General features: G+C 48.6%; 1 protein-coding gene and 1 long non-coding RNA gene across 2 annotated transcripts in view; both read right to left on the reverse strand.

Moving 5' to 3' along the window:
* SHISA6 (shisa family member 6) overlaps positions 1-12044 on the reverse strand; it is a 329086-nt gene that overhangs the window by 147872 nt on the left and 169170 nt on the right. The gene's annotated exons all lie outside the window — the stretch shown is intronic.
* The window catches only part of LOC137152794 (uncharacterized), a 44086-nt gene continuing 38909 nt past the window's right edge, over positions 6868-12044 (reverse strand). The window contains exons 2-3 of the long non-coding RNA XR_010919606.1: positions 8690-8783; positions 6868-7002 (exon numbers count right to left, since the gene is read on the reverse strand). This is a non-coding gene — a long non-coding RNA (uncharacterized lncRNA). The remainder of the gene's footprint in view (positions 7003-8689; positions 8784-12044) is intronic.

Consider the following 12044-nt stretch of genomic DNA (forward strand, 5'->3'; position numbering starts at 1 on the left):
CACCCGCATGGCCCCACAGTATGCCAACATTTTTATGGCTGACCTAGAACACCGCTTCCTCAAAACTTGTCCTCAAGCACCTCTTCTTTACCTATGCTACATTGATGACATTTTCATCATCTGGACCCATGGGAAAGAGTCCCTCAAAGAATTCCACTGGGATTTCAATAATTTCCACCCCACCATCAACCTCAGCCTCGACCAGTCCACACAAGAAATCCACTTCCTGGACACTACAATACAAATAAAGGATGGTCACATTAATACCACCCTATACCGAAAACCAGCTGACTGCAATACATACCTTCATGCCTCCAGCTTCCACCCTGGACATATTACACGATCCATTGTCTACAGCCAAGCCCTAAGATACAACCGGATTTGCTCCGATCCCTCAGACAGAGACAAACACCTACAGGATCTCCATAAAACATTCTTAAAACTACAGTACCCACCTGGAGAGGTGAAGAAACAAATTGACAGAGCCAGACGTGTACCAGAAGTCACCTACTACAGGACAGACCCAACAAAGAAAACAACAGAACACCACTGGCCATCACCTACAGCCCCCAGCTAAAATCTCTCCAACACATCATTAGGGATCTACAACCTAACCCTAGCAGATGATCCCTCACTCACTCAAGCTGTGGGAGACAGGCCTATCCTTGCTTACAGACAGCCCCCCAACCTGAAGCAAATACTCACCAGCAACCATACACCAAGAACACTAACCCAGGAACCCATCCCTGCAACAAACCCCATTGCCAGCTCTGCCCGCACATCGACTGTAGTGACACCATCACAGGTCCTAACCACATCAGCCACACCATCAGGAGCTCATTCACCTGCACATCTACTAATGTAATATATGCCATCATGTGCCAGCAATGCCCCTCTGCCATGTACATTGGCCAAACCGGACTGTCACTACGCAAAAGAATAAATGGACACAAATCAGACATAAAAAATGGTAACATCCATGAACCAGTCGGAGAGCACTTCAATCTCCCAGCACACTCTGTAGCTGACTTGAAAGTTGCCATACTTCTACAAAAAAACTTCAGAAACAGACTTCAGCGAGAAACTGCAGATCTGGAACTCATCTGCAAACTTGACACAATCAGACTGGGTCTGAATAGGGACTTGGAATGGTTCTCTCATTACAAGAAGTAATTGTCACTGTTCACACATTCTCACCTTCTGATCAATGGTTGTGAATAGGCCTCATCTACCCTAACTGAATTAACTTTAACACTTGCTCTCCCCATTGTTGTTCCTTACCCTTGGATGTATATATATACACCCCCTATCTGATTTCTATTTCATGCATCTGACGAAGTGGGTTGCAGCCCACGAAAACTTATGCTTGCAGAAATTTGTTAGTCTTTCAAGTGCTACAGGACTCTCGTTGTTTTAATCTAATAATGCTGTGGTTGAGAAATGTTGTTCTTGTCTGTTTCCAACTCAGGGGGAGCCAGAGCAGGGCGGATCTCAGGATTCATCTGCTCTGGCCAGTTTCCATATCACAAAGGCTTGTGAAGCTGTGGGTCATGTTACACGTGTGCTTGGCCTTGACTGCCTAGTGGAGTGCTGCACAGCCAGGCAGATGCACTCACATTTCACTGGCCGGGTTTTATGGCGGGCTTGAACCAAGAGCTACATACATTTATCTCGGCACTCATTCTGAAATGACATCCTGAACTACGATCCACAGAATCGGCGGCTTGTTTTTTGCTCAAATCCAGGAGAGACCTTGTGCATTACACACACGGCCTGAACCCAACGGACTGGAGAGAAGGTGCTATATTAGCTCCACTGAGTCTCTGTTGCTGTTCCATCTGTCTTACAAGTGAGGGGTGTGAGTCCCCTGCTTGCGTGTACAGACACACGCTAGTGCTCCTTGTGCTCATGCTGGCTCAGACAGCAGGGTAGCGGCAGTTGGAGGGCTAGCGGCAGCAGAGGCATGGCTGAGCCAGGCTAAGTATAATCCTGCCTGAGAGCAGAGGGTGTGTACTGGCATGGCTCAGCCGGGTCTCCGCTGCTGCTACTCATGCTACGCTGGCCTCACTGCTAGCTCAGTAATGGCTGGAATGAGCATGTGTACAGGTGTTGGGGAATCACACCCTTGCTCTAACGTGGAGGAGCATGTAGCCAGACAGCAAGCTCCAGTTAGAAACCTTGACAGTCCAAGAGCAGTCCTCAATCCCCACCCACGTGCTCAGCAAACCCCACCCCAGCAGGGCTCCTCCATGCCAGCCATTTGTGCTGTAAGGGAGAACCGGCATTCGCTCACCCTTTTGCTGGCTGAGGTCACGGAGTTGAAGTCAGTCCCATTAGGGAAAATTGTTCGACTCGTCTCATTGACATTTCCCTGCATCTACATCGCCTTCGTTTTCGTCCAGTTTAGCATCCTAGACACGTTATGATTTATGCAACAGCCTTGCTTTGATCTCAGCCAGCTCGCAAAAGCTACCCTGATGCCTCCCTTTCTCACGCTGAGTGGGAGTTGCAGCTGGCTAATTCTGGGGCTGGACATGCATCTTTTAGCAAGCTGTGACAGCAGGAGCTGTTCTCCCTGCAGAAATTGCTGGGTATGTTGTTATTTGATTAGTCTGAACTGGAGCACCTATGGACAGAGCTTTGTTTAATTTGAGCTGAGCAGCCTCTGAAGTCCTTCATTAATTGGTTAGGCACGGCTGCAATGCCTACACCAGGCACAGCAATCTGATAAGGAAGAGCTATTTGTTTCTAATGAAAGCACTTGAAGAGCTGAGGCTAGTCCTGCTTTGAGCAGGGGGTTGGACTAGATGACCTCTGAGGTCCCTCCCAACCCTCATCTTCTATGATTCTACGAGCTGGGGATCACTCCACAAGAGGTTGGCATTCAGAAGAGGTTTGGGGATGCTAAGCCTCTCCCAGATAAAAAAGGCTGGCCCGGCAGGAGGCAAAGGCTGGATGTGGTACGGGTTACCTTCCTTTGGAGGCCTGCCAGCCTGCCGTCTTTGCACTGGCAGCTCCCTAGATGTGTGTGTGGGGTGGGGGCACTGGCGTCCAGACTGTGGCCCCCATCCCCCTCTGCCTCCTGGGAGCAGGCTGGCCCTGCTTTGAGCAGGGGGCTGGACTAGGTGACCTCCTGAGGTCCCTCCCAACCCTCATCTTCTATGATTCTACAGTTCTTCCCCCCTGCCTGCCCCTGGCACAGTGCTCCGGCTCCGCCCGGCTGCCAGCGTGTCTCCGGACTGTCCATGGCACTGCGCACGGCTAGGCAGGGAGCCTGGGGTAGGACGCCGGTGGGAACAATATCAGCGTGGCTGCCAGCGGAGCCCAGCTCCACTTGGTGCTGAGCCGGCGAGTCGGCACTTCCCTTGCCTGCTTGGAGTCCAACGCCCCTCGGCCGGGGGCACTGAATGAGCTGCGCCCCCCTCGGCGCTGCAAGGGGAAGGGGTGGCATCCGTGGGACTCCTGCCTCCTGAGGGCCAGCTCTGGCTTAACCCAAGCTCCCCAGGCAGATGCACCCCTGAGCTGCCCTGCCTCCCCCAGCTGCAGCACGGGTCTCGCCCCGTCCTCTCCCAGGGCCTTATGGGGCGGGTAAGGGGGGAAAGGATGGGACGGAGCCCTGGGGGACATGATGGAGCAGCAATGAGCCCTGGGAGGGTGGGGAGGGTTGGGGACAGTAAAGAACCTGGGGAGAGGGAAGGTAGTGAGGGGCCCATGGCAGAGTGTAAGGCCTGGGGCCAGGCAGCAGAACAAGGGCAGGGCCTTGGGGGGAAGAGGCTGAGCAGGGGTGTGGGGCTGTGGGCCAGTGGCACCCCCACTTCTAGGGAGCTTCCAGCTCCCTGTAGCCTCCTCAAAGGGAAGACTCATGCACTGCCTACGTCCCACTGAATGAGTGACACTAAAACGGGGGAGAACCACTTCAGGTAAACGCCTGGAGAGGGACCATCAGGGGCCTGTGCTGACCTACTCAGGCAGCTGCAGGTGGCAGTCAGGGCTCCTGAGAAAAGGCCCAGCAGGAGATGGGGGAGGCTGTTGCGAGCAGAGAGAGCACAGAACAACCCCACGTGAACGTAGAGCACGACAGCTCTACCGTGGTGGAAATGGGCTTGCAGGGGGAACTGGGTTCCAATGCAAGGCCAAGTCCAGGCTAGCGAAACATGGTGTTTAAATATGGGTTAAGCAGAGCACTTTGAAAACCAGGATTGTCTTTCACCAGAATCTGACATTTCATAATCACTTTGTTCCACATCAGGATGAAAAGTCCGAAACGTCCAACATTTTCATGAAATGTAGAATTCCAAAAAAGTTTCCAAGGAAATGTCAGAATGGAAAATTCTGACATTTTAGATCAAAAGCAAACAATGATATTTTTCCTTCTGGTTCTCCAAGTCAGAAAATTGAAACTTGAGTTGAAATCAACATTATTCCATAGAAAAAAGTTTGATTTTGATTAAACCACATTCTCTGACAGGAACATTTTTCATGCAAAAAGTTTTAACTAATCAATCCTTAATCAATTAATCCTTTAATCAATCCTTTTTAATGAACGTGCTAAAACTAAAGCAGGGTGGGATTTGAATGTTTGATTTTACCGGAAATTCTGCAATTTCATATTGTTTTGCATTCTGAAAAGGAAAAAACCAAAACAAACAAATTTGACATTTCCTGCAAAATTAAATTAAAAAAAAAATCATTTTAGGTCAATTGAAACCTTACACTTTGATTAAAAAAAAAAATTTTGATTCTGATTTCAATTTTTTAAAAACTTTTAAAAATATTTTAAAATATATCAGAATTCCATTTCTAAAAATCATTGCAAAATGAAAAATGAAAGTGTTCCATTCCAAAAATGTTGAAACCGGATGTTTTGACATTATTGAAATGCTTTATTTATTTTCAGAACACAATTTTGCTGAAATTCATGTGGTTTCCAAGATGTGCCCATTTCAACAAAACTGACATTTTTCTGGCCCAAAAAACAAAACCAAAAAAAAAAAAGAAAAGAAAAATTTCCTGCCAGCTGTAGTTCAAATACTGGTGAAGACAGGGTTTACCACTTTGAACAATGTGTTAGCTGGCCATGGTTGCTCATTCAGCTTTGATAGCATTTTATGCTCACTTTGCACAGGTGTATGTAAATAACTCCACAAGCTGCAGAGCGATAGCAATCAGACCCTCCATAGTGATGGTACAGAACGTGCCATGAGGCTGATTTTGAATGTTTTAGCTCTGGTGAGTGCAAATGTACAGCCAGGCCACTGCATTAATGGTAGTTTGGGTAATGAGTTTCCTTGCATTCTGGAAAAAGGACAAGAAAAGTGCAGGTGCGTCAGATGTTCTGGCTGATCACACACTCATGGGGTGGTACACCCCACTGTGGGCGTCTAAGGCCTAGATCACCATGGAGTCTACCAGACTGGGTTGGCCCTTTCTGATGCTACTTTCCAGGAGGCTGGAGTATGCAATTTACACAAATTCAATCTATCCCAGCACCAATCCTTACTAACTGTGAAATTCATCCCCATACAGAAGCCCCACGCAGGGCTTAGCATTCCCTACATCTCACTTTAGCTCTGTCATATAGGCTGCAGGAAACAGGGAGGGCTAGATGGGTGAGACGTGATGCATCTTTTGCCACTTCTCATTTCTAGGATTCAAACCCTAATTGAACTGGGCAATAATGCACCTGAATCTGCCCTGGTGAAGATGGCTTGTTTTAATCTCCAGTCTTTGAGGAGGTGCTGTCTGGGGTCTCTGCACTAGGGTCAATTTCCCCCAGAATGCTGGCTCCATGGCAAGTCCTAAAAGGAAGTTATTGTAGTTTTAAATTATTCAAACCGTAAAGAGACATGGTACATTTTTTAACTCGAAATGAGTTATTCAGTCACTGGAAAAAACTAAGTGGCTGTACAGCATCCTCTAAACATGGACTTCTGGGCTGACAAACCTCTCTCTCTACAATACCTCCCCCACCTTGTCTCTCTAATATCTGACACAGCTACAACTACACTCTCTCTATAATGGCATTTCCCAAAAGTTAAAAACAACTGACCCGGGTGTTCCAAATGTGAGTGAGTTCTCAGCCGGCATTATGGGAGCATTACTGGGAGGCTATAACCATGTCATTAGGAATGACACCATCTACCATGCTGTGGAATTTCTATCTTCTACAAATTTGTCAGTAGTGATTGAAAAATGCCAGCAACTGAGGAGTGTGATGTTTTGATCTAATCTCTCACTGTCAAGTTTGTTCCATGCACAGAGACGCTTAGCCAGTGATCCACTGTGGGAAGGAAGGATTAGAAGAGACCTTAATGCAGACAAGACTTCTACGAAGTATTTTATCCTCAGGAAGGGATTTCATACTAGAACCATGGTGCCAAATAGATTTAATGGCCATGGGGGTAGAGGGCCTAACCGCATTAACAAATGCCTACCATGAGCTTCTGAATTGTGACCACCACTGCGTCTCACAGCCATTTGTGTTGCTCAGTGTTCAAGAGTAAGAAGCACAGGAGCTTGTTCACACTGATATCAGTGAGGATCTTGTAACTACCTTTACTTAAGGCTCCAGTTCAGCAAAGCGCTTAAAACATGTGCTCGGATCCCATCCGGCGCTTTGCTGACCTGGAGCCTAGGGCAGGAGTGAGCCTTGATGCGTGGTAGTAGGATCTGTTGGGAATAAGGTCAATGATTGTAGGGAAAGTCACTGTTGTTTGTCAAATTCCTATCCGCAGTGTCATACCAGAAATAAATGAGCCACAAAAGATGGAAGGTGAACAGTGCTGCATAGTAGGGACCAATAATGAAGAGAGCGAGGGGGGGGGGGGGTTTCTGCTTAAACAAAACAATGTCTCTCCACATGTGGATGCTAGCTGCAGTCAACAAGCATGTGTCACTTGCCGCACAACAGGTTTAATATATTTTAAATTCAAACATCCTCCTTGGACATTGCCGGTTCAGATGGGGTATGGCACAGTTCAATCAGCATTTGATCCATAGACACTAGAGATGACAAACATGCATTAGAGTCCACCTCACCATTCTCCAGACCATGCAAGACCATTGTCTGTACCCAATTCACTGAGTCCTGTTTTAATTATTAGGAATTATTTCCTGATATGCAGTCTTAAATTTCCCATTCATCCCATTATTCCTGCTCCCTTTCAGAACACCAGAAACAATTCATTGCCTCTCTCATGTCTGCATTAAAACAGATTATGGTAGCAGCAGAAATAGACAGTGACACTTCTGGAAACTCTCCAAATGCCAACAAGGAAACTTTTCTCTAGGAACTTGACAGTGTATCACAACAGAGACAGGTGTGACAGTGAGAGAATGGAGGAGCGTTAGGAAGCCAGGCATTTATTTAAACATCCTCTGCACTCCCATTTCAGCAGCTGTTGGGTTCCTGAACTATGTCCTCCTGAAACTTTCTGCATAGGATCGTTGCCACTGGTGGAAAACAGGTAATGACAATCAATGGAAGGTGAAGGAAGGCAGCTGATGGGTTTCCATGGTGACTAGTCCATCATCAGACGCTGTGGATGGAGATGAAGTAACTGACATTGTGCGAGTTTCTAGGGTTTAGACTCTCACTTAGCTGCACATGCATTCCAGTAGATCCAATACCGGGTGTTAGAGAAAACTGCTCTGTTTGTTCATTACATCCCAGTGCAAAGCGAAGCTGTTTGTTCAGGCCCATCTCTATAGAAAAGACTAATCAGACAGGAAGCCGTCACTCAGAAGTCTGATATTTTGTGGCCCAGGAAACACAGCTGAACATTTGAGTGAAGGAGAGAGGTGAGGGGTTTTCAGCCCTGTTGTAAGGTGAGTTCTGCTCTTACACAGAATAGGAAAATGCTGACTCACGATTAACTGAAAAAAGTCATGTGATGAGCAAGAACAGCTATTTTCCATCTGCTCAGCACCCTGAAGACTGGAGCAATGTTAATCACGTGGGACCTCGGAGAGCAGAATTACTGGACTAGATCCTGCCAGGAGCCTCCCAGCCTGGTATCCGGCCTCTGACAGTGGCGAGTACCAGCTAAGAAACCCCGTAGTGGATAATATTGAATCAACTGCCCTGAAGACAAGTTTCCTCTCAACCTCACCAGTTAGTGGTTGGCTTATGTGCCGCTAGATGAGGGTTTATGTCAAGCTAGACAGAATTGAGAACTGCGCTGTCCACATGACACCAAGCACTTTTTCCTGCATGGTTACAGTTAATCACTTCTGCTAACGAGCATCACCTTGCATATGTCAACACTGAGTCGCATGCTGCTCATTCATCTAACTTAGTCAGAGCCCTCTGACGCTCTTCAGAGAGGAATCCCCTCAAGCAGTCCTTTTCTTTCTAATCAGGATTACCCTAAATGTGGCATTGTACACTGCTTTCTGTCACTCATCAATCAAACCATGTCTGTGCAGCACTGGCCTGACTGGCTTCTCAGAAGTGAGTAACAGGGGCCTTTTAGACTGCCAGCTGCATCTCTCCTCTGAAGCAGGAGGACGAACGATCAACAGATTAAATTGATAGGCACAATATGAAGTGCCAGACATGAAGCCCCTCCGAAGGTATGTAATAAAATCTCTCTCAACATTGTGTTTCCTCGTAGTTCTGTAAATACTGACATCTGCTGTACCTTGGTCAATCACCCCCGTGTTCATCTCAGCTGTAGTCAATACTTACCTTATTGCTGCGTTGTAGACGCCAACACCACTGAACTCTGGTGCAATATGAACATGTCACGTCTCAGATCAAATGGATCGTCCTCTAGGCATTCCTGCAATAACAACGGTCAGGCTGTGTTTCTACTGGATCGGGCTGAGGAGTTTGGATAGCAGGCTTCTTTTGTCAATTCTGCCGTTCACCTGCTGTGGGCAAGTCACGTCCCCTCCAGGGCCTCGGTTTCCCCTCCCCCCCGGGGGTCTGTCTCGTCTACCTAGGTTGTAAGCCCTTCGGCGCAGAGCAGTCTTTCCCAATCCATTTGTAAAGCACTGGGCTCAGTTGGATCTCTAAGGGTACGTCTACATTGCAATTAAACACCCGCAGCTGGCCCATGTTCACGAGTCGGGCTCGTGGTGTTTGGGCTGTGAGGTTGTCAACTGTGGTGTGGACATTCAGGCTCGGGCTGGAGGCTGAGCTCTGCGATCCTGTGAGCGGGGGTGTCCCAGAGCCCAGGCTCCCCCCTGAGCCTAAATATCTACACTGCAATAGTTACGTATTTTACTGCAATAGTTACGTATTTTATACAAAGCTTCGTCAAGAGAGATGGAGAGAGCCCCCACTCCAGGCTACCCCCACCCAGTGGTTAGGGCTTACACGTCGAAGCTGCGTCAAGAGAGATGGAGAGAGCCCCCCACTGCAGGCTACCCCCACCAGTGGTTAGGGCTTTGTCCTGAAAGCTGGGAGAGCTGGCCTCATGGCCCTGCTCTGAATGAGGCTCTGAACACAGCTGCGGTACACCCGGGTGGGAGTGCCCAGATCAGAGGTACAACGGGGGGACGTGCCGCCCACTCTGATTTTTGCAAGGAAGGGCTGGTTTGGCTTCGGTGCCACACTCCAGCCGAGGGGACTCAGAGCCATGAACCAAGTGAAGATAGGTGCCTAACTGCGGGTTGGAGGAAGGCACCTAAATCCCTGTGATGGGTGGGGCCTAAGTCCCTCTCCTCCACATTTCCTAGGAGCTGAGCTTAGGGGGCGGCTGGTTCAGCTTACTGGGTCTGTGATTCCCATTCTTAGGTGCCCAACTCTCCCCAGGCATTGCATAGGGAGCTGGGGTGCCTAAGTCCCCTTTGTGGATCTAGCCCTAAATAATAAATACAGCATGTAAGGGATTCTCTTCTTGCACTGTCTGCAAGCATTCGCCCTTTCAATTCTTTATCACCTTTACATTGAATTGTTCATACTTCTCCTAAGCCTGCCACGGAAGCTCCCGGGTCTTACAAAGAGCTGACTTTTTACTTCCCCGAATGCTGCACTGTGTGGAGAGCTTTTTTCACCCCACAGGGATAAAGATGACAGTATATGCCGATGAGATAATTCCATTCTAACCTCTGTGGTGTCCCTGTCCAGCTCTTCTCAAAGCAGAGACAAAAGGGTTTGTTTTCCTGTAGTCTTCCTCACAGGACGTGTGAGCAGCGCTTCATCCTTGAGAGCTAGGGAGTGTGAATGCTTTTCACAGAGGGCTGGGGAACAGAGTGATCATTTTACAAAGCAGCAGAGGAGAGAGGCAGGTCCTGCCTGCTTCACAGCTGATAATTCAGACCCTGAAGTGAACAAGACGCTTTAAGGCTGGCTCTGCAGAAGGGAAGCCGGTTAGGGAGAAGCTGCTCTAAGTGCATCCCTCTGGCTCTCTGTTCGGTTTCCTGCTGCAGATGGAGAAGAGCACCCTAGGCTCACGCACTAAATTGTCCATCCTGGACGGAAGGTGGCACAAAGGCTGCTTGAAGCTACATGCACCTGACGAGGTCGGGTAAAAACCAAAATCTGCTAAAACTGTATTTTGTGGGGAAATGTGACTTTTGGACCAAATCATTTGTTTGCAGGAAGTGTCTGCTCTGCTCTGCTCTGCTCTGCTCTGCTCTGCTCTCCTTGGGACATTTTGACTTTTCACTGAAAAAAGGAAAATTTTTGGTTTTCAGCCAGAAATGTGCAGCTTTGCCATGAAAAGTCGAACTTTGTTCATGGTGAACCTCTGCGCTGCCGTCCTGCCTCCCCATTTGCTAAGCAGCTTGACAGAAACCTGTTGTCAATACAGTACAGAACAATGTCTAAGAACTGGTGCAAAGTGACCTGGTGTGAACCAGAGGAGCTGTGATTTGGGGGCTTTCAGGTCTCCTTATAAGGCCACACCTAGCCCCATCTTTAGCCTAAATACCTTTACATATCTGGCCTCTAGTGGCCAGTGAGGGAGGAAAAGGGCCCTGCAGCTCTATGGCTTCCAGGGAGCCCACACTTCACTGGCTTTGGAGAGGAGCAAAGGAGGCCAAGAGTTTGGCAGGAAGAGGAGACAGCCCCTTGAACTGAGCGACCCTGCCCAGTGTCTTGCTGTAGTGTGCTGGGGAAGTAGTTTTCATTGCTTCATACCTTCCCTTCTGAGCCAGGTGGGGGGCGTGAGGGACACAGCGGATGTGAACTCATGTTTATATTATGACCTGATTTGATCACTGAAGGAGAGTTCATTTTGCTGCTGCTCTGGATATTGAAATAAGCTCCTGTTGAAACTGGTCATTGTCAGAGGTCTACAACGAGTTTATCTGCGATGTATCCATGTGTGGTGTCCAACAGGAAACACCTTGAAGAGGCCTTGTTCTCAGAGGCTAGATATTCAGCACTCTCTGGAAACCACCCCCCATCCACAGAGCTCAGCACTCTACAGAGAAAGTCAGTAGCATTATCCCCATTTTACAGAGGGGGAAACGGAGGCACAGAGGGCGACATGACTTGCCCAAGGTCTCCAGTGGCCAAGCTAGGAACAGAACCCAGGTCCTCTGATGCTCAGTACTCTATCCACTAGAGCACACCGCTTCCCTTTAATTTGTCTGCTAGGGGGCTCCCAAACAGGCATCCCAAAGTCACTGTGAAAACCTAAGTCCGTGCATCTGTACATGTTCCATGAGTGGGCCTGGTTCTCTCTGCTCAGCATCCCGGCAGGGCTAAGGAAGCCACATTTCCACTGGATCCTTGACAGACACTGGTGCTCCAGGAAGCCCGCTGAATACAGGCAACCCCTTCCCACAGCTACCTAGTGGGATCTCAAGCCACGGGACACTCAGCCAACGGGGCATCATCCAAACAAGCTCGCAGAGACTGATCATGCCCTGGGGCACAGTCTTGTTTTGCTACATAACCCCTGCCATGGGTGTAAATGCAACAGAGTCATGCAGAAGGGATGTGGTTAGTGGGATGGGGGGAGGCACTGAGCCTTGCGGTTCCACATCTGCAAATGCCCGGCGCTGGCAGAGTGGCCTGTGGGACGGGAACGCGGTGCCCGCCCTGGGAAAAGTCACTGATGGCTCCTGCTGTGCAGCCTAATGCTCCC

Source organism: Emydura macquarii, unplaced genomic scaffold (genome assembly GCF_026122565.2).
Source record: "Emydura macquarii macquarii isolate MOO-44397 ecotype Brisbane River unplaced genomic scaffold, CSIRO-AGI_Emac_v2 contig_1230, whole genome shotgun sequence".
In the NCBI taxonomy this organism is placed as follows: Eukaryota; Metazoa; Chordata; order Testudines; family Chelidae; genus Emydura; species Emydura macquarii.